The sequence below is a fragment of the Rana temporaria genome, chromosome 10, assembly GCF_905171775.1.
Source record: "Rana temporaria chromosome 10, aRanTem1.1, whole genome shotgun sequence".
NCBI classification, from domain to species: Eukaryota; Metazoa; Chordata; class Amphibia; order Anura; family Ranidae; genus Rana; species Rana temporaria.
The window spans coordinates 141,074,727-141,097,624 of record NC_053498.1 but is presented as its reverse complement, the minus strand read 5'-3'; the positions used below and the strand labels follow the sequence as shown (position 1 = coordinate 141,097,624).

At 48.3% G+C, this 22,898-nt stretch overlaps 1 protein-coding gene across 3 annotated transcripts in view; it reads left to right on the top strand.

Moving 5' to 3' along the window:
* PKNOX2 (PBX/knotted 1 homeobox 2) overlaps window positions 1-22,898 on the top strand; it is a 524,525-nt gene that overhangs the window by 235,259 nt on the left and 266,368 nt on the right. For all 3 annotated transcript variants that reach the window (XM_040326438.1, XM_040326439.1, XM_040326437.1), the window contains exon 3: window positions 12,104-12,166. The gene's annotated coding sequence lies outside the window, so the exon portion shown is untranslated. The remainder of the gene's footprint in view (window positions 1-12,103; window positions 12,167-22,898) is intronic.

The window sequence follows — 22,898 nt, the reverse complement described above, 5'->3', positions numbered from 1 at the left end:
AAAAATTAGAGTGTCAGCTCTGCAGGGGAGTAATTGGTTTTCTGCAAGAACCATATGCACGAGCGCCGGTATTACATTCCTGTGTTACCCACAGAGAGACTTGACTTCATCCTCCAAAAACCCCCCCAAAAAAAAAATAAAAGGAAAAAAATAAAATAATAAAAAAAAAATCCCTGGTCTTAGCAGTAATAGTAGACAAAAAATAAAAATAAAAGGAAAACATAAATAGAAATAAAAATAAAAATAAAAATCCCTGGTCTTAGCAGTAATGGTAGACAAAAAAAATAAATAAATGGAAAAAAAAATCAAAAAAAAAAAAAATCCCTGGTCTTAGCAGTAATAGTAGACAAAAAAAAAGTGCGAACGTAAATTTAAACGAATGCCCCATATTTTGCAGAGTAAGGGAACCTTATAGACAAACAATCTACAGCTGTTAGCTCTGGAGACTCGTAATATCCAGAGAAGATTGCTGACCCCTTTGCCTGGCTTAGTTCCCTTCTAACGGCTCTCAGACGGCGTCCATTTGTGGGAAGAAATCGCTGTTGGGACTTGAGGGATCATAATTGCATTTCTCCATTTATGTAAGATATCTCTCTGGCACCCGTACGGAGCAGTGCAATTCATCCTGAATTAAAGTGGACCTATCACCTGCATTTAGATGAGGTAGGCATCTAATAGGACGCACTATTATTGAACCTTTCCTTTTAGCCGTTACTAATGATATCACTCGGGGGGGGGGCAAAGTAGAACTACCTGGATTGCCCGTAGCAAGCAGTCTTATTTCTCCATTGGTGCCATTAAGATAAGTGAGAATTTGGCGCTGGTACCCAACAGAATTGCAGAATATGTCCCTGTGGTTGTGCCTCCACCAGGGCCGTCTTAATAGCATCATGGGCCCCTGGGCAAAGTATGGCACTGGGGCCCCCCCAATCAGCCTGCCCTAAGTTTTGCACCTGCTCTCGAGAATTAACCTCTTCCCGCCCGCACGGCGGGTTTTTACGGCCACACTGTGGCTCTGAATTGCCGGGAGGCCATCTTTATACGGCCTCCAGGCCACTGGGGGCGCGCGAGCAGCGCCGGCGGTGCACACACATGGCCGCCCGCCCACCGCGTCAGTCAGGTGCCGATGCGCGTGCCTGGCAGCCGCGATGTCCGCCAGGCACCCGCGATCGGCGGTCACGGAGACAGGGACATGGAGCTCTGTGTGTGTAAACACAGAGCTCCACGTCCTGTCAGGTAGAGGAGACCAATGGTGTGTCCCTTGTGCATAGGGACAACCATCAGTCACCTCCCCCAGTCACCCCCCTCCCCCCACAGCAAGGGTCCTTTCACACGTGCGGACGAATGGACCGTTTATTACAAGTCCGTTTACGGACTTGTAATGTATCCCTATGGGATTGCAGACGTTAGCGGATGATGCATCCGCTAACGTCCGTAACGATCTGCGTCAGCAAAGTTCCGCTTTTTCAGATGGAAGAAAACCTTATTTTTCTTCCGTCTGGCGGAACGGATCGGATGAATACGGACACACAGTCCGTATTCATCCGATTCCCCATAGGGGAGAGCAGAACGAAGACTGGGCGGTCTCTGCACAGTGTGCGGGGACCTCCCTGTCTGCCGACAGCTCAGCGGGGATTTACGGAGGATCCCCGCTGAGCTGACGGACACACACAGAGCGGATCAATACGGATCCGCTCCGTGTGAAAGGGCCCTAAGAATCACTAATTAGGAAAGACATTAACCCCTTCCTCGCCCCCTAGTGTTAACCCCTTCCCTGCCAGTCACATTTATACAGTAATCAGTGCATATTTATATCATTGTTCGCTGTATAAATGTGAATGGTCCCAAAAATGTGTCAAAAGTGTCCGATGTGTCCGCCGCAATATCGCATTCCTGACAAAAATCGCAGATCGCCGCCATTACTAGTAAAAAAAGAAAAAAAAATGTCATGATTCTATCCCCTATTTTGTAGACGCTATAACGTTTGTGCAAACCGATCACTATAAGCTTATTGCGATTTTTATTTTTACCAATAATATGTAGAAGAATACGTATCGGACTAAACTGAGAAATTTTTTTTTTTTTTTTTATTGGATGTTTATTATAGCGAAAAGTAAAAAAATTATTTTTTTTTCAAAATTGTCGCTCTATTTTTGTTTATAGCGCAAAAAATTAAAACATCAGAGGTGATCATATACCACCAAAAGAAAGCTCTATTTGTGGGGAAAAAAGGATGCCAATTTTGTTTGGGAGCCACGTCGCACGACCGCACAATTGTCAGTTAAAGCGACGCAGTGCCGGAAGCTGAAATTTCACCTGGGCAGGAGGGGGGTATATGTGCCCAGTAAGCAAGTGGTTAATATCACTTACCTAAACCCGATTTCGATCCAGTGCTGTGCATGAGAGCAGCACTCTCTCGGCTCTCTCCCTCCTCAGATGTAGCAGATTACATATTGGCCTCAATTTATAAAGAAATTATACAGGCGTCCCAATACTTTTGCCAATATTGGGCTAGATTCAGGTAGGGGGACGTAAGTTTATGTGGGCGTAGCGTATCCTATTCACGCTACACCTCAGCAACTTAGATGGGCAAGTGCAGTATTCACAAAGCACTTGCTCCGTAAGTTGCGGAGGCGTAGCGTAAATCTGCCGGCGTAAGCGCACACCGAATTCAAATTGTCAGGAGGTGGCGTGTTTTATGTAAATAAAACATGACCCCACGTAAATGACATTTCTCACGAACGGCGCATGCGCCGGCCGTGAACGTATCCCAGTGCGCATGCTCCTAATCACGTCGCAAACAGTCAATGCTTTCGACGTGAACGTAATTTACGCAAAGCCCTATTCGCGAAACGACTTACGCAAATGACGTAAAATTTTAAAAATTTGCAGCGGGAACGACGTCCATACTTAACATTGCGTACGCTTCATATAGCAGGAGTAACGTTACGCAGGCGCAGCTTTGAATTTACGCGGCGTATCCATAGATACGCCGGCGTAAATTCTTGCTGAATCTAGCCCATAGTGTATATTTACCTAGAAAAATGGTGGCGCATTCACTACTTATTGTGTGTTGCGCCGGCGTCAACGGGGTTAAAGCAGCTATCTCTCAATGTCAGTGTTGTGATCAGCGTTCGATCGATCACCCAGACATTGCACAGAAGCCGAATCATCCATGTTTACATCCATTTCATTAACACATGTCATTGGTAATGGATGTATCGCTCGCGTCACGGCGTATTTTTCTTGTCGGGGCCCAGAAAGCGCCATCAAATTGCCATATTTCTATTATTCAGCACCACTGACAGCTGTGTAATAGGAGCGCACATGGTTTGCCTATCAGTGTGAAGTGGTGATCCCATCAGCTATAAAGTGTAATATTAGACGCTCATGTCTTTCTTATTGTTAATGTCAAGTGGTAATACGATCACTTCAGCGCTATGAATAATGACCGTTTTTATGCTCTGTGCTATTCGTTAATGTCATTGCCGGCATATCGAGAATAGCGAGTTTTTTTTGATACGCCAAAGCTTTGCTGCTCGTGATGTTACCGGCCTGGACTTCTAGAAAACCGATGACAAGGAAGATCTCCCAGCAGGTCATCCTCTATTCCTATAATACTAGGAAACTCAACTCTGCCCATCCGGCATCCACCTAAAAACCAAACTTATTTTAACCAGTTGCCAACCAGCCTTACTGCTACAGGGCGGTTGCCCTGCGCAGGATCATGTATATATACCCGTGATCCTGCACTTCCGAGTGTGCGGTGGAGGCGACTCGCTCCCACTGTGATTCTACACACCGATCAGGTTGTCCTGTGGACCCGATGTCCGCTGGCACCCGCTGATCGTTCGGCGCGGCGGTTCGCTCCCACTGTGATTCTACACAGCGGGAGCCGATCAGGTTGTCCCGTGGACCCGATGTCTGCCGGCACCGGCTGATCGTTCAGCGCGGCGGTTCGTTCCCACTGTGATTCTACACAGCGGGAGCCGATCAGGTTGTCCCGTGGACCCGATGTCTGCCGGCACCCGCTGATCGTTCAGCAGCGACGGTTCATTCCCATTGTTATTCTACACAGTGGGAGCCGATCAGGTTGTCCCATGGACCCGATGTCTGCCGGGACCGGCTAATCATTCAGCACGGCGGCTGCGACGGTTCATTCCCATTGTTATTCTACACAGCTTGAGCTGATCAGGTTGTCCCGTGGACCCCGATGTCTGCCGGCACCCGTTGATCGTTCAGCACGGCGGCAGCGACGGTTCATTCCCATTGTTATTCTACACAGTGGGAGACGATCAGGTTGTCCCGTGGACTCGATGTCCGCTGTTCGTTCGGCGCGGTGGCACTGGCTTGCTCCCACTGTGATTCTACACACCGATCAGGTTGTCCCGTGGACCCAATGTCTGCCGGCACCCGTTGATCGTTCAGCGAAGCACTTCACTCCCACTGTTATTCTACACAGCGAGAGCCAATCAGGTTGTCCCGTGGACCTGATGTCCGCCTGCACCCACTGATCGTTTGGCACGGCAGCTCGCTCCCACTGGGATACTACACAGCAGGAGCCAATCAGGTTGTCCCATGGACCTGATGTCTGCTGGCACCCGTTGATTGTTCGGCGCAGCGGTTCACTCCCACTGTGATTCTACACAGCGAGAGCCAATCAGGTTGTCCCGTGGACCCGGATGTCCGCCTGCACCCGCTGATCATTCGGACGGCGGTTCGTTCCCACTGTTATTCTACACAGGCTGTTTAGGTTGTCCCGTGGACCCGATGTCCGCTGACACCCGCTGATCATTCGGTGCGGAGGTTCGTTCCCACTGTTATTCTACACAGGCTGTTTAGGTTGTCCCGTGGACCCGATGTCCGCTGACACCCGCTGATCATTCGGTGCGGAGGTTCGCTCCCACTATAATTCTACACAGCGGGAGCCGATCAAGTTGTACCGTGGACCCGATGTTCGCTGGCACCCGCTGATTGTTCGGCGCGGCGGAGCCGTCACGCTCCCAAGGTGATTCTACACAGTGGGAGCTGATCGGGTTGTCCCGTGGACCCCATGTCTGCCGGCACCCACTGATCGTTCGGTACACAGGCAGAACAGCGATCTGCCTATGTAGACAAGGCAGATTGCTGTTCTATCAGTAAGGAAGGCATGGATCCTGTGTTCCTGCAAAGCAAGGAGTAGGATCCATTCCTTCCCCTAGTAAAAGCACCTCCCCCACACTACAGTAAAACACTGGCTAGGCACACAGTTAAACCTTTGATCGCCCCTGATGTTAACCCCTTCCCAGCCAGTGTCATTAGTACAGTGACAGTGCATATTTTTAGCACTGATCACTGTATTAATGTCACTGGTTTCCAGTTAGTGTCCAATTTGTCTGCTGCAATATCGCAGGCCATCTGTAAGTCGCTGATTGGCGCCATTACTAGTAAATAAATACATTTTATGTATGAATATATATATAAAATAATAAATAAATAAAAATCCCATAAATATATTGCATAGTTTTTAGACGCTATAACATTTACGTAAACCAATCAATATACACCTTTTGGGATTTAAAAAAAAAAAAAGAATGTAGCAGAATACATATTGGCCAAGAAGAAATTGGATTTTTTTCCATTTTTTTTTTCATTGGATATGTTTTGTAGCCGAAAGTCAAAAATATATTTATTAATTTTCAAAATGATCAATGGTTTTTTTGTTCTTAGCGCAAACGATAAAAACCGCAGAGGTGATCAAATACCACCAAAAGAAATCTTTATTGTCGGGAAAATTAGGACATAAATTTTATTTGGGTACAACATTGCACGACCACGCAATTCTCATGTAAAATAACGCAGTGCCGTATCGCGAAAAATGGCCTAGTCGGGAAGGGGGTAAATCTTCTGGAGCTGGTTAAAGTCTGGTGAGTGGATTTTTTGGAGAACTGTACTGGGAAGGGGGGGACTATACTGGGGGGGGGGGGTATCTGTACTGGGGGGTCTCTACTGGAGGACAGGAGATCTGTACTGGTGGGAGCTGTACATTAGGGATCTGTACTGGGTCAGCAGGAATCTGTACTGCCAAGTGGGAATCTGTGCTGGGCTCCATGGATCTGTATTGGGGGGATCTGTGCTAGAAGAGAGCAAATCTGTACTGGTGGGATCTGTACTGTGTGGGGAAGAATCTGCTGGTCTCGATGGATCTCCATTGGGGGGATCTGTACTAGAAGAGAGCAGATCTGTACTGTGTGGGGAAAAATCTGTACTGGGAAGGGAGACATGTACTGGAGAACTCTACTGGTGGGAGGGAATAGATCTGTGCTGGGCTCCATGGATCTGTATTAGGGGGGATCTGTACTAGAGAAGAGCAGATCTGTACTGGTGGGATCTGTACTGTGTAGGGAAGAATCTGTACTGGGGAGGGAGACCTGTACTGGAGAACTCTACTGGTGGGAGGGAATAGATCTGTGCTGGGCTCCATGGATCTGTATTAGGGGGGATCTGTACTAGAAGAGAGCAGATCTGTACTGTGTAGGGAAGAATCTGTACTGGGGAGGGAGACCTGTACTGGAGAACTCTACTGGTGGGGGGGAATAGATCTGTCTGTGCTGGGCTCGATGGATCTGCATTGGTGGGGATCTGTACTAGAAGAGAGCAGATCTGTACTGTGTGGGGAAGAATCTGTACTGGGGAGAGAGACCTGTACTGGAGAACTCCACTGGTGGGAGGGAATAGATCTGTGCTGGGCTCCATGGATCTGTATTAGGGGGGATCTGTACTAGAGAAGAGCAGATCTGTACTGGTGGGATCTGTACTGTGTAGGGAAGAATCTGTACTGGGGAGGGAGACCTGTGGGGAAGAATCTGATCTGGGGAGGGAGACCTGTACTGGAGAACTCTACTGGTGGGAGAGAATTGCTGTGTGCTCACTGCTGGGCTCGATAGATCTGTATTAGGGGGGATCAGTACTAGAGGACAGCAAATCTGTACTGGTGGAATCTGTACTGTGCGGGGAAGAATCTGTACTGGAAGGGAGACCTGTACTGGAGAACTCTACTGGTGGGAGGGAATAGATCTGTGCTGGGCTCCATAGATCTGTATTAGGGGGGATCTGTACTAGAGGAGAGTAAAGAGCTATACTCGGGGGAAGATCTGTACTGGGGGTGAAGAGCTATACTGGGGGGAGGATCTGTACTGGGGGTAAAGAGCTATACTCGGGGGAAGATCTGTACTGGGGGTGAAGAGCTATACTGGGGGGAGGATCTGTACTGGGGGTGAAGAGCTATACTGGGGGGATGATCTGTACTGGGGGTGAAGAGCTATACTGGGGGGAGGATCTGTACTGGGGGTGAAGAGCTATACTGGGGGGATGATCTGTACTGGGGGTAAAGAGCTATACTGGGGGGAAGATCTGTACTGGGGGTGAAGAGTTATACTGGGGGGAGGATCTGTACTGGGGGTGAAGAACTGTACAGGAGGGAGGAGCTGTACTATGGTGGGTGATCTGTACTTGGAGGGGATTTTGGCTTATATCTGTACTGGTGAGATTGTATTGTGTGGGGAAGAATCTGAACTAGGAGACATGAACTTTAGGCAGAACACCCGTACTAAGGGTGAAGAGCTATACTGGGGGGAAGATCTGTACTGGGGGTAAAGAGCTACACTGGGGGTGAAGATCTGTACTGGGGGTGAAGAGCTATACTGGGGGGAAGATCTGTACTGGGGGTGAAGAGCTATACTCGGGGGAAGATCTGTACTGGGGGTGAAGAGCTATACTGGGGGGAAGATCTGTACTGGGGGTAAAGAGCTATACTGGGGGGAGGATCTGTACTGGGGCTGAAGAGCTATACTGGGGGGAGGATCTGTACTGGGGGTAAAGAGCTATACTGGGGGGAAGATCTGTACTGGGGGTGAAGAGCTATACTCGGGGGAAGATCTGTACTGGGGGTGAAGAGCTATACTGGGGGGGGGATCTGTACTGGGGGTAAAGAGCTATACTGGGGGGAAGATCTGTACTGGGGGTGAAGAGCTACACTGGGGGGAGGATCTGTACTGGGGGTAAAGAGCTATACTCGGGGGAAGATCTGTACTGGGGGTGAAGAGTTATACTGGGGGGAGGATCTGTACTGGGGATGAAGAGCTATACTGGGGGGAAGATCTGTACTGGGGGTAAAGAGCTATACTCGGGGGAAGATCTGTACTGGGGTGAAGAGTTATACTGGGGGGAGGATCTGTACTGGGGGTAAAGAGCTATACTGGGGGGGAGATCTGTACTGGGGGTGAAGAGTTATTCTGGGGGGAGGATCTGTACTGGGGGTGAAGAGCTATACTGGGGGGAAGATCTGTACTGGGGGTGAAGAGCTATACTGGGGGGAAGATCTGTACTGGGGGTGAAGAGCTATACTGGGGGGAAGATCTGTACTGGGGGTGAAGAGCTATACTAGGGGGAGGATCTGTACTGGGGGTGAAGAGCTATACTGGGGGGAAGATCTGTACTGGGGGTGAAGAGCTATACTGGGGGGAAGATCTGTACTGGGGGTGAAGAGTTATACAGGGGGGAGGATCTGTACTGGGAGTGAAGAACTGTACAGGAGGGAGGAACTGTACTAGGGGGTGGGTGATCTGTACTTGGAGGGGATTTTGGCTTATATCTGTACTGGTGAGATTGTATTGTGTGGGGAAGAATCTGAACTAGGAGACATGAACTTTAGGCAGAACACCCGTACTAAGGGTGAAGAGCTATACTGGGGGGGGGATCTGTACTGGGGGTAAAGAGCTACACTGGGGGTGAAGATCTGTACTGGGGGTGAAGAGCTATACTGGGGGGAAGATCTGTACTGGGGGTGAAGAGCTATACTCGGGGGAAGATCTGTACTGGGGGGGAAGAGCTATACTGGGGGGAAGATCTGTACTGGGGGTAAAGAGCTATACTGGGGGGAGGATCTGTACTGGGGCTGAAGAGCTATACTGGGGGGAGGATCTGTACTGGGGGTAAAGAGCTATACTGGGGGGAAGATCTGTACTGGGGGTGAAGAGCTATACTCGGGGGAAGATCTGTACTGGGGGTGAAGAGCTATACTGGGGGGGAGGATCTGTACTGGGGGTAAAGAGCTATACTGGGGGGAAGATCTGTACTGGGGGTGAAGAGCTACACTGGGGGGAGGATCTGTACTGGGGGTAAAGAGCTATACTCGGGGGAAGATCTGTACTGGGGGTGAAGAGTTATACTGGGGGGAGGATCTATACTGGGGATGAAGAGCTATACTGGGGGGAAGATCTGTACTGGGGGTAAAGAGCTATACTCGGGGGAAGATCTGTACTGGGGTGAAGAGTTATACTGGGGGGAGGATCTGTACTGGGGGTAAAGAGCTATACTGGGGGGGAGATCTGTACTGGGGGTGAAGAGTTATTCTGGGGGGAGGATCTGTACTGGGGGTGAAGAGCTATACTGGGGGGAAGATCTGTACTGGGGGTGAAGAGCTATACTGGGGGGAAGATCTGTACTGGGGGTGAAGAGCTATACTGGGGGGAAGATCTGTACTGGGGGTGAAGAGCTATACTAGGGGGAGGATCTGTACTGGGGGTGAAGAGCTATACTGGGGGGAAGATCTGTACTGGGGGTGAAGAGCTATACTGGGGGGAAGATCTGTACTGGGGGTGAAGAGCTATACTGGGGGGAAGATCTGTACTGGGGGTGAAGAGTTATACAGGGGGGAGGATCTGTACTGGGAGTGAAGAACTGTACAGGAGGGAGGAACTGTACTAGGGGGTGGGTGATCTGTACTTGGAGGGGATTTTGGCTTATATCTGTACTGGTGAGATTGTATTGTGTGGGGAAGAATCTGAACTAGGAGACATGAACTTTAGGCAGAACACCCGTACTAAGGGTGAAGAGCTATACTGGGGGGAAGATCTGTACTGGGGGTAAAGAGCTACACTGGGGATGAAGATCTGTACTGGGGGTGAAGAGCTATACTGGGGGGAAGATCTGTACTGGGGGTGAAGAGCTATACTCGGGGGAAGATCTGTACTGGGGGGGAAGAGCTATACTGGGGGGAAGATCTGTACTGGGGGTAAAGAGCTATACTGGGGGGAGGATCTGTACTGGGGCTGAAGAGCTATACTGGGGGGAGGATCTGTACTGGGGGTAAAGAGCTATACTGGGGGGAAGATCTGTACTGGGGGTGAAGAGCTATACTCGGGGGAAGATCTGTACTGGGGGTGAAGAGCTATACTGGGGGGGAGGATCTGTACTGGGGGTAAAGAGCTATACTGGGGGGAAGATCTGTACTGGGGGTGAAGAGCTATACTGGGGGGAGGATCTGTACTGGGGGTAAAGAGCTATACTCGGGGGAAGATCTGTACTGGGGGTGAAGAGTTATACTGGGGGGAGGATCTATACTGGGGATGAAGAGCTATACTGGGGGGAAGATCTGTACTGGGGGTAAAGAGCTATACTCGGGGGAAGATCTGTACTGGGGTGAAGAGCTATACTGGGGGGAGGATCTGTACTGGGGGTAAAGAGCTATACTGGGGGGGAGATCTGTACTGGGGGTGAAGAGTTATTCTGGGGGGAGGATCTGTACTGGGGGTGAAGAGCTATACTGGGGGGAAGATCTGTACTGGGGGTGAAGAGCTATACTGGGGGGAAGATCTGTACTGGGGGTGAAGAGCTATACTGGGGGGAAGATCTGTACTGGGGGTGAAGAGCTATACTAGGGGGAGGATCTGTACTGGGGGTGAAGAGCTATACTGGGGGGAAGATCTGTACTGGGGGTGAAGAGCTATACTGGGGGGAAGATCTGTACTGGGGGTGAAGAGCTATACTGGGGGGAGGATCTGTACTGGGGGTGAGGAACTGTACAGGAGGGAGGAGCTGTACTATGGTGGGTGATCTGTACTTGGAGGGGATTTAGGCTTATGGAGGGAGGTCATTTTTTGTTGGACCCCTGTTAGACTCCTACTTGCTGCACTGTAATTAAAACTGAACTTTACCCAACAAAACAAATCGCTGGAGTAAAGGTGAGTATAGTTCCTCTGTAAAAAAATATTTTTTGGGGTACAGGAACTGTGCCATATGTTACCCTGTACACAGTAAGTAGGCTGAAGTTGTAAGCCCCTCCCACTGTTAGAGACTCCTCCTAGTTGCATTGCCGGATGACCTTGTGGGCTGACCTATCCAAAAACATGGCTAGACTTCAACAGCACATAGGAAGATGGGACAAAATATTATGGGGGTCAGAACACCGTAATAAAGAAGGAATGCAGACTGGTCATCATTGGGGTAGATTCAGGTAGTGCCGCGCACTTTTTACAGAGGCGCTGCATTACGTTTTTATGCTACGCCTCCGTAAATTACTTGCGCTACGCTTGATTCAGGAAGCAGTAGCCCCGTAATTTGCGGAGGCGCTCCATAAAAATGTCCGGCGTAAGCGCGCGTAATTTAAATGATCCCGTAGGGGGCGTGGATCATTTAAATTAGGCGCGTTCCCGCGTCGAACGTAGTGCGCATGCTCCGTCTGGAAACTTTCCCGACGTGCATTGCGGCAAATGACGTCGCAAGGACGTCATTTGCTTCAAAGTGAACATAAATGGCGTCCAGCGCCATTCACGATTCACTTACGCAAATGACGTAAAATTTAAAATTTGCGACGCGGGAACGACGGGTATACGTAGCATTGTCTGTGCCTGCTAATAGCAGGAGCAGCCTTACGCAGAACCCGACGAACGCAAACGACGTAAAATGCGTACGCAGGGCTCGCGTAGGGTTGTGAATCGGCGTTAGTATGCAATTTGCATACTCTACGCTTACCACTATGGGAACGCCACCTAGCGGCCATCGTAAGAATGCAGCCTAGGATACGACGGCATAAGAGCCTTATGCCAGTCATATCTTAGGCTGCAGTCGGCGTATCGAGCTCTCTGAATCAGGAGCAGTCAATACGCCGGCGCAACTAAGCAATTGCGCTGCGTAACTATGGTTACGCAGACGCAATTGCTTTCTGAATCTACCCCAATATCTTGTGTTTTATGCTTAATCTGAATAATTTTTTTATAGTTTTACGTTCTGCCTTTATATGAAATCACAACCCATTTTTAATATGAATTATTTTGTTCTTTAGATCTGAAGATAATGTTTTGATGCTCTGATTAGTCTAAGAACAAACATAAAGCTCCACATAAAGGTAAGATTTTCCTTTTTCGGGGGTGGGTGGAGGTAGAAGCCTTATACAGTGGAACTTTGGATTACGAGCATAATCCGTTCCAGGAGAATGCTTGTAATCCAAAGCACTCGCATATCAAAGCGAGTTTCCCCATAGAAGTCAATGGAAAGGAAAATAATCTGTTCCGCATTGACTTCTGTGGCATGCAATACCGCGTGTGGCCAGAGGTGGGGGGCGCTGGAGAGCCTCAGAAATACTTGGAAAGGCTCGAGGACAGCTCGGCTGAACTTGGAAAGGCTCTGGATTTTTTCTGAGTATTTCTGATCGGCTCCGGCGCCCCTCACCTCTGGCCAAATGCGGTATTGCACACCGCTGTGGCTCGAATCCTGCTCGTGTTGCGAGACAACACTCACGAAACCGAGTCAGGATTTAAAAAAAAAAAAAAAATGCTTGTATTGCAAAACGCTTGTTAACCGCTTTACTCGCAATCCGAGGTTTCACTGTACCTCGTGGCTTCCTAGCCCTTCGTTACCCGTTAAAGCTGAACTCTAGGATAAGGAAATATTGTCTAAAGGCAAATAGTCATGTGTATTCTTCTTGAATCTTGGTGTGCTTTGACCATTTCTTCCAGATCTGTGCAGTAATCCAGTGCAGGGCCGCCATCAGGAATTATGGGGCCCCTTACACAGCTTCAGGCATGGCCCCGGGGGGCAGAGAACCAGGGGGGGGGGCGCGAATTGAGAAGCGGGGGGGGTGCCGCCGCTAATTGAGAAGCTGGGGGGGTTTTTCACCACAAATCTGGGCCCCTTACAAAAAACATATATTAAAAAAGGGGGGGTAGCCATCCAGGGCCCTGGGGACCTCCGGGCCCCTGGTGTACTCTAGGCCCCGTAATAAAAAATATATATATATTAATAATAAAAAAAAGGGGGGGGCCTGGGGACCTCTGGGACCTTTATTAAAACAAAAATATATAAAAAAAAATAAGTTTTTTTTATATAAAAAAAAAGGTGGGGGGTTGCCATCCGGGGCCCTGGGGACCTCTGGGCCCTTTTAATAAAAAAAATATATATAAAAAAAAATAATAAAAAAAAGGGGGGCTGCCATCCAGGGCCCTCTGGGCCTCCGGGCCCCTGGTGTACTCTTGGCCCCTTAATAAATATATATATATATATATATACAAAAAAATAATAAAAAAAGGGGGGGGATTGCCATCCGGGCCCCTGGGGACCTCTGGGACCTTTAATAAAAAAAAAAAAAAAAAGAAATAAAAAAATATATAAAAAAAATTAAGTTTTTTTTTATATTAAAAAAAAAAGGGTGGGGGGGGGGTTGCCATCCAGGGCCCTGGGGACCTCTGGGCCCTTTTAATAATAAAAAAAATATATAAAAAAATGTATTATAAAAAAAAGGGGGGGCTGCCATCCAGGGCCCTCTGGGCCTCCGGGCCCCTGGTGTACTCTGGACCCCTTAATAAAAAAAATATATATATATAAAAAAAAAAGGGGGGATTGCCATCCGGGCCCCTGGGGACCTCTGGGACCTTTAATAAAAAAATATATATATTTTTTTTTATAAAAAAAAGGGGGGTTGCCATCCGGGGCCCTGGGGACTTTTAATAAAAACAAAAAAATAAATAAAAAAATATATATATATTTTTTTATATATATAAAAAAAAAGGGGGGGGTTGCCATCCGGGGCTCTGGGAACCTCCGGGCCCCTTACAAAAATAAATAAAAAAATAAAATAAAATAAAAAAAAGGGGGTTGCCATCTGGGCCCCTGGGGACCTCCGGGCCCCTTACAGGTGTACTGCCTGTACCCCCCTAATGGCGGCCCTGATCCAGTGTCAGCCTTCCTGTAATGAAGACCCGTCACTGCTGCTCTTTCCCCTTGTACATGGGGACTGGTCTTGTCTCCACCCCTCCTGCAGTTTTTTGCAGGCAGCCTGCAGTGGGTGGAGCCTGCAGAGCCCCTCCCACTCTGCTCTGTGCACAGGCTAGGTGCAGCACAGTGATGAGGTCACGTTTTGCTTCTACAAGGTGATTTCCAAAGGCACTTGGGGCCAGATTAACGTACTTGCGCTTTGGCGTAACATATCCCCTTACAAGTTTTCATCGTAAGTGCTTGATTCACAAAGCACTTGCGAGTAAACTTGCGGCAGCGTAGCGTAAAGCAGTCCGGCGCAAGCCCGCCTAATTCAAATGGGGCGGGGACCATTTAAATTAGGCGCGTTCCCGCGCCGAACGTACTGCGCATGCTCCGTTTTGAAATTTCCCGCCGTTCTTTGCGCGAAATGACGTCGCCCCGACGTAATGTTTTGAACGGCGACGTGCGTTACGTCCTTTCGTATTCCCGGACGACTTACGCAAAAAAAAAAAATTGAAATTCGACGCGAGAACGACGGCCATACTTTAACATGGGCTGTCTATTTTTACACCACCTTAATAGCAGCCGTAACTTTGCAACGGAAAAAGACGACTAGCGACGACGTTAGAGAATGCGACGAACGCGCGTACCTTCGTGGATCGCCATAAACAGCTAATTAGCATACCCGACGCGGAAAAAGACGCGAACTCCACCCAGCGGGCGCCGAAGTATTGCATCCTAAGATCCGAAGGCGTACGAAGCAATACACCTGTCGGATCTTAGCCAAATGCCGTCGTATCTTGGTTTGAGAATTCCAAATAAAGATACGACGCGGCAAATTTGAAAGTACGCCGGAGTATCAGCAGATACTCCGGCGTACTTATTCTGTGAATCTGGCCCTTGGTGCCTATAAAGTGGATGAACATCCTTTAAGGAATATATTTGAATGAACATTTTGTGCAGGGAGTTCAAAGACACGTTGTAGGAAAGTCTCCTTCTTGTCCTTGAATCGGGTGTAATAGTCGGGTATTCACAAACTTTCACCGCCATACATTCCTGCGCAGCATGAATACATGAGCATGCATACGAAAAGCCACCAGCATGAGTGGTCGCAGTTACAGAATAGAACTTTGAATGTGATTGGTTGCTGTGAGGCAGCACAGAAGTAGCAGAATGTAGTTGTCAGTTTTAAGAGCGCGCCCGCTGTACGTTCCTGGCAATACGGGCGCCGTTCTCTTGATTGGGAGGCTTGCCAGGCCATTTCTATGCAAGAGGCGGCATTAATATTGATGTGCTGTCAGCTAATTTCCGCCAGTGGCAGCGGCATACAAATACCATTACAGCGTAATTAGTCAGCATCAAGCTGAGCTCTGATTGAGGAAAACTCTGTCAGATTTCACCTGCCTGCGTTGTTTTTATTCTGTCAGTCAATCCATTAAATCCGGAGACCATCCTTCTTCTGTAAGACTCTATCATTCCGGGACGGCATTCCTCCAGCAGAATCTCCGCTGTCAGTCCCGAAGATTTATGACTTGGTGTTCCTCATGAAGAGATGTTATTGTCTTCCATTGCAATCAATGAGATGATCCCACACTAAGAACATAAATCACATTAACCTTTTTTTTAAACTGAGATGAATAGGAATTAATATGCAAACAAAAACACTGTTGGCCCAATAAAGTGTCCCCTAGTCTATTACTACGGGTCAGTGGTGGCTGGTGCTCGATTTTTTTTGGGGGGGGGGGGGGCGCAAACAAACTAAATAAAAACCCCATCAATTGCAGCCACTGTGCCCATCAAGAGCAGCCACTGTGCCCATAAATTGCCACCACTGTGGCATCAAACGCAGCTACTGTACCCATCAATTGCTGCCAATCAATGTGCCCATCAATTGTGCCCAACTGTGCCCATCAATTGCCGCCACTGTGCCCATCAATTGCTGCCCCTGTGCCCATCAATTGCTGCCAGTGTGCCCCATCAATTGCTGCTAGTGTGCCCATCAATTGCTGCCAGTGTGTCCATCAATTGCCACCAGTGTGCCCATCAATTGCTGCCAGTGTGCCTATCAATTGCAACCAGTGTGCCCAATTGCTGTCTGTGTGCCTATCAATTGCAACCAGTGTGCCCAATTGCTGCCTGTGTGCCCATCAATTGTACCAGTGTGCCCAATTGCTGCTAGTGTGCCCATCAATTGCTGCCAGTGTGCCCATCAATTGCCACTACTGTGCCCATCAATTTCCGCCAGTGTGCCCATCAATTGCTACCAGTGTGCCCCATCAATTGCTGCCAGTGTGCCTATCAATTGCCACTACTGTGCCCCATCAATTGCCGCCAGTGTGCCCCATCAATTGCTGCCAGTGTGCCCCATCAATTGCTGCCAGTGTGCCCCATCAATTGCTGCCAGTGTGCCCCATCAATTGCTGCCATTGTGCCCATCAATTGCTGCCAGTGTGTCCATCAATTGCCACCAGTGTGCCCATCAATTGCTGCCAGTGTGCCTATCAATTGCAACCAGTGTGCCCAATTGCTGCCTGTGTGCCCATCAATTGCTGCCAGCGTGCCCATCAATTGCCACTACTGTGCCAAATCCCCTCCATATTACTTTCTCTAGCGCAAACCCCCCAAATCCCCTATCCTAGCACAAATCATCTTCTCCCACCCCCCAATCCCCCAATATCTCAACACAAATCACACCTCCCTAAATTTCCTCTCCTAAAATAATTCTTATCACCTGCCGTCCCCCCAAATTCCCACTCCTAACACAAATCCCCTCCCCCTAATTTCCTTTTGGTGTCCCCAAACCTCACATGATATCACAGTGCCCAGGGCAGCTGCCCCGCCGACCCTCTTGCTTGGCTCAGTAGAACAATATCTCAAAATAAATTCTAAGAAAAGAAGGTTTCTCTTATTCAGCCCTCATTACTACGAATTTTAGTGGTTGCTCCCTCTGTCTTGGTGGCCTCAAATATTTGTCCCACTTTGCCTTCCATCAAAACGACTGCTAAGCCCGTCTTATCCACACAGAACTGGTTTAGCATACCGAAATACATTTATGTCATAAATATAAAGTCCTTGAAATAGCGAGATTCCCTCGCGGGCTCCGTGACCTGTGCAAACTTTCAGTCCTCATTGTCCTTTCCCCCAAACAATTTTCATCTTAAGCAGCGAGTGAATGTTTTGCGGAAAGCCTCCCCCGCAGCTGTCGATAGGATTTCATTCCTTTAGCCGTTTACTATTTTCGATAGGGCTGTTAACGGTGTGATTTAGAGATCAGCCGCGTAATAAATCGTTTCATATTTTGGGCCTTTTTCTTTCTTTTTTTTTCCAGCCTACTTTTCAGATCTCGCCCCTGAGGCTTAGCGTGGTGTTTGAGACATGTCAGCACCGTGTCCCTCGGCTCTCCGTCATGTCAAAGCTTTGCCTAATCCCTCGCCCACCCAGAGACGGCTGCTACCAGCACAACCAAGTACCTGTTTGTGATATGAAACACAGCCCAAGCCTAATAATCTTTTCCAGATGTGTCTGATTCCTATAACAAGGGCTACCTTCTAACGGCCCAATATCTCCTCCACTCTACTTTTTACAAATATCTCCCGATTAATATTTTCTGGCTTCAATTTACTCCAAAATCTTCTTGTTGTTATTAAAGCGTGGACTTACACTATTTTCCACCATGCGTAGATGGCCCTTGAAATAATAAGGACCTTATAGTTTACAGGTATATCGAATTATGAAGACTATGGAAAATTTCTGTTTGATACCTCCTAATTGTCCTTCCTCAAGAGGGAATCCTCTTTTCTGAAACCAAATCCTCCTGTGCCTCTCTACTCTATGATTCTTCATTTAGGTTTGATGTAGAGATCTGTATAAATGTAGCGCTGCCCCTGGCAGGAGCCGCTTGGTTAATTGGGTTCTCTGTTCTTTGCTGTGCCTCTCTACTCTATGGTTCTTCATTTAGGTTTGATGTAGAGCTCTGTATAAATGTAGCGCTACCCCCCCCCCCCATGCAGGAGCCTCTTGGTTGATTGGGCTCTCTGGACCAGATTCACAAAAGAGATACGACGGCGTATCTCCTGATACGCCGTCGTATCTCTGTGATCCGCCCGTCCTAACTATGCGGCTGATTCATAGAATCAGTTACGCATAGCTAGCCCTAAGATCCGACAGGTGTAATTGACTTACACTGTCGGATCTTAAGGATGCAATTCTATGCCGGCCGCTAGGTATCGAGGCCATTGCGGTCGGCGTAGAATATGCTAATGACTAGTTACGGCGATCCACGAACGTCCGCGTTACCCGTCGCTCTAACTTTCCGTTGTTTCCGTCGAGATACACGTTGTAAAATTAGGGCTGAGCCCTAGGTGTTCTAAGCCATGTTAAGTATGGCCGTCGTTCCCGCGTCAAAATTTAAAAAAATCACGTTGTTTGCGTAAGTCGTCCTTGAATGGCGCTGGACGCCATTTACGTTAACGTCTAAACAAATTACGTCCGTGCGATGTCATTTAGCGCAATGCACGTCGGGTAATTTTCCCGATGGAGCATGCGCAGCACCTTCGGCGCGGGAACGTGCCTAATTTAAATGGTGCCCGCCCCATTTGAATTAGGCGGGCTTGCGCCAAGCAGATTTACGTTACACCACCTGCAAGTTTACAGGTAAGAGCTTTGTGAATCAGGCACTTACGCTGTAAACCTGCGGCGTTGTAATGTAAATCAGATACGTTACGCTGCCGTGGAGCAACGTAATTCTTTCAGAATCTGGCCCTCTGTTCTTTGCTGTGCCTCTCTACTCTACGATACTACATTTAGGCTTGATATCAAGATCTGTATAAAGGTTGCGCTGTCCCTCGCAGGAGCCGCTTGGTTGTTTGGGTTTCCTGTTCTTTACTGTGCCTCTCTACCAGGGGTCAAGTCCTGGGGTAAAATGTGGGGGAACTCCCACAAAAAAAAAAAAAAAATGATACGCTCATATGCATAATTACTAAACCGCAAGTTCTTTCTAAATCCCGCGATAACTCGCGGCAGACCTCCGCAATGTCTCCTGGGAACAATGACAAAAGCTCCCAGGAGACATTGCGGCATCGAGGAAGTGACGGAATACCCGCACACTACCCGATGAATCCATATACAGGAAGCTGCCAGTAACATAAAGGATTACTAAGGTTCGCCTGCCCCTGACAGTGACTCGAGCTGGGCATCGCCGCTTAGTGAAGGATTGGCTCGGGTGGCTCGGCTGCTCAAGTCCTGCAAGGGGAACTGAGTTCCTGCTGTGAAAAAAGTGCAGGAACTCGGTTCCCACGCGTTCCCGCAGAACTTGAGCCCTGCTCTCTACTCTATGGTTCTTCATTTAGGTTCGATATAAAGATCTGTATAAATGCAGCGTTACTCAACCCCCCGCAGGAGCTGCTTGGTTACTTGGGTTCTCTGTTTTTTGCTGTGCCTCTCTACTCTATGGTTCTTCCTTCTAATGATGTAGAGATCTGTATGAATGTAGCTCTACCCCATGCAGGAGCCACTTGATTGATCGGATCCTCTCTTCTGTGCCTCGACTTTGAATAACCTCAGCCCCTCTTGACACACTTGATTGATTGATTGAATGAAAGTTACTACAAACACTAAGGCCGCGTACACACGATCGTTTAAACCGTTGAGAACGGTCTGATGGACCGTTTTCATCGATCCAAACCGATCGTGTGTGGGCGCCATCGGTTATTTATCCATCGGTTAAAAAAAAGCCAACTTGTTTTAAATTAAAAAAATGGGGCCTAAAACTAAGGTTGGGACTTTCAATTGAGACAATAACTAGCATGCCTCCATCCCCAATAGATTGAATGAGTTTGTATAATAAATACTTTTTACCATATGTTTTTGGTTCATATGGCAGTGATGTCCTTCCTCAAAGTCCCACCCTTAGTTTCTCTCATTCATTGTTTTAAATTTAACCAATGGATTCCTAACCGATAGAAAGAAAACGATCGTTAGTAGGCACGACCATCGATTAAAAATCCACGCATGCTCAGAATCAAGTCGACGCATGTTTGGAAGCATTGAACTTCATTTTTTTCAGCACGTCGTTGTGCTTTACGTCACCGCGTTCTGACACGATCGTTTTTTTAAGCGATGGTGTGTAGGCGCGACGGACCATCAGTCAGCTTCATCGGTTAACCGATGAAAACGGTCCATCAGACCATTCTCATCGGATGGACCGATCGTGTGTACAGTCTGCAGTTATGTGAAGAATCTAACTTTAAAGCAATTCCCCGACTTAGAGATGAGCCTTCACTGTGTGCTACCATGCACAGCTGCACCAGATTCTTTGAGCACCAGTTTTAGTAAATCAAGCCCTCTGTAACTTGCTCACTCCACCAGTCCAGCTTACCTCTGCTACCGCACTCCCAGTAACAGAATGGGGTCCCGTCGAGCACATAGCACGGACTTCATGCATGCTCAATAGCTCTTTCACTTTTGACCAGGCCATTGAACTCCGTAATGTGGGTTCAGATCTAGTTGATATTGGATGATGACCACCAGAGAGCCTGTCACCTTTAGGCTGCATTCACACCTAGGCGTAGGCGATTTTCAGTGTTTTTTACCGCAATTTGCCGCGACAAATTGTGGTGTTTTTTACCACGATTTGCAGTGACAAAACGCAGCGTTTTTTACCACAATTTTCGCTGGAGGGGTGATTACACATTGTGTAATATGGCCGAACGCCGAAGACGCCTGAAAAAAAGGGTCAGGGACTTGTTTTGAGCTTCAGGCGTTTCGGCGTTCGGCGTGGAGATGTGAACCATCTCCATAGCCGACAATGTTAAATCACCCCTCCAGCGTATTGCAGGCTGCAATAGCGGCGGGCGTCAGGCGTGAAAACGCCTAGGTGTGAATGGAGCCTAATAGGTACCACGCCTAACGACTGGTTACTTCTGTCTTGAACTTGTGCTTGTTACTCTTAGCAACTACCGTACACGTCTCTTATTTGTCTTCACTTTTGAAGTGGTATTTCATCATACCCCATAGTGCTTTTACAGAACCAAGTATATTTTTAATACGCCTGGGCCCACATGCACCCCTTTGAGTAACTTCAGACCAGACTTAGAACAGTTAAAGTACAACTACAGTGGAACCTCGAATTACGAGCGCAATCTGTTCCAGGAGTATGCTCGTAATCCAAACCTTTTGTATATCAAAGCAAGTTTACCCAAGTCAATGGAAACTAAAATAATTTGTTCCACACTGACTTCAGTGGCATGCAATACCGCATGCAACCAGAAGTGGGGGGGGGTGCCGGAGAGCCTCGGAAACAGCCGGAAAGGCCCGAGGACAGCTCGGCTGGCCTTGGCAAACCTCGGAAAGGCTCGGGAACGGAGTATTTCTAAGTCTTTTCGAACCCCACTTTAGGCCAAACGCGGTGCTGCACGCCGCTTCGGCCTGAATCCTGCTCGTTTTGCGAGACAACACTCGCAAAACGAGTTAGGATTTTTCAAAATACAGCGCTCCTATTGCGAAACGCTCGTTAACCGCGTTGCTCGCAATCCGAGGTTCCACTGTATAGGCAAAACTGGATAGAGCAAGGGAGTGTTATAAAACGTGTCAGGTGCTAGTCCATCTTGGTATTCCCCATGGGGCCAGATTCACAAAGAGATACGACGGCGTATCTCCTGATACGCCGTCGTATCTCTGAGATCCGACGGTCGGATCTATGCGACTGATTCATAAGAATCAGTTACGCATAGATCTCCCTTAGATCCGACTGGTGTAAGTGACTTACACCGTCGGATCTTAGGCTGCAATATCCCGCCGGCCGCTAGGTGTCGCTTCGTTTTTTTACGCGAGGAATATGCAAATTCCGATTTCCACCGATTCAGAAACGAACGCCCGCCCGTCGCCTTTTTTTTACGTCGTTTGCGTTCGGCTTTTTCCGGCGGATAGTTACCCCTGCTTTAAGAGGGGTAGCTAATGTTAAGTATGGCCGTCGTTCCCGCGCCGAGTTTCAAATTTTTACGTCGTTTGCGTAAGTTGGTCGGGAACACGGATGGCCGGAATTTACGTTGCCGCCGAAAACAATGATGTCCTAGCGACGTCATTTGGAGCATGCGCACTGGGAAACATGCGCAGTTAAATCGGCGGGGAACGCGCCTGATTTAAATTGTACACTCCCCCTAGCCGCGGAATTTGAATTCCGCCGGGGGAGTTACGATCCGCCGGCGCAAGTTTGGAGGTAAGTGCTTTGTGAATACTGCACTAGCCTCGCAAAAGTGCCCCGGCGGATCGTAAATCACATAGATTACGCGGATCTAAAGATCCGCTAATCTATGTGAATCTAGCCCCATGACTTTAATATGGATGTCTTCCGAAAAAACCTTGGTGCCTTCAGCAGAGCCAGACGATTCCACACATAGAACCCACCAGAAGCCGCGGACCTCAGCCGTTCATCTTTTTATAGCACAGGTGAGCTGGCTAGGAACAAAATTGAGCTGCCAACATTTAACCCTTTCTTCTAGAATGGGCGACCTGCTGACTCACTACATCTAAACACAATTCAACCTGACTACACGCCCTTCTGTTTATTCTACCAAGCATTTCATCTCCAATACATATAGCTAGATTCACAAAGAGTTACGCCGGCGTATCAGTAGATACGCCGTCGTAACTCTGAATCTACGCCGTCGTAAATTTAAGCGTATTCTGGAAACCAGATACGCTTAAATTAGGCTAAGATACGAGCGGCGTAAGTCTCCTACGCCGTCGTATCTTAGGGTGCATATTTACGCTGGCCACTAGGTGGCGCTTCCGTTGAGTTCCGCGTAGAATATGCAAATGACTAGATACGCCGATTGAGAAACGTACGTGCGCCCGGCGCATTTTTTTCCGTCGTTTACGTAAGGCTT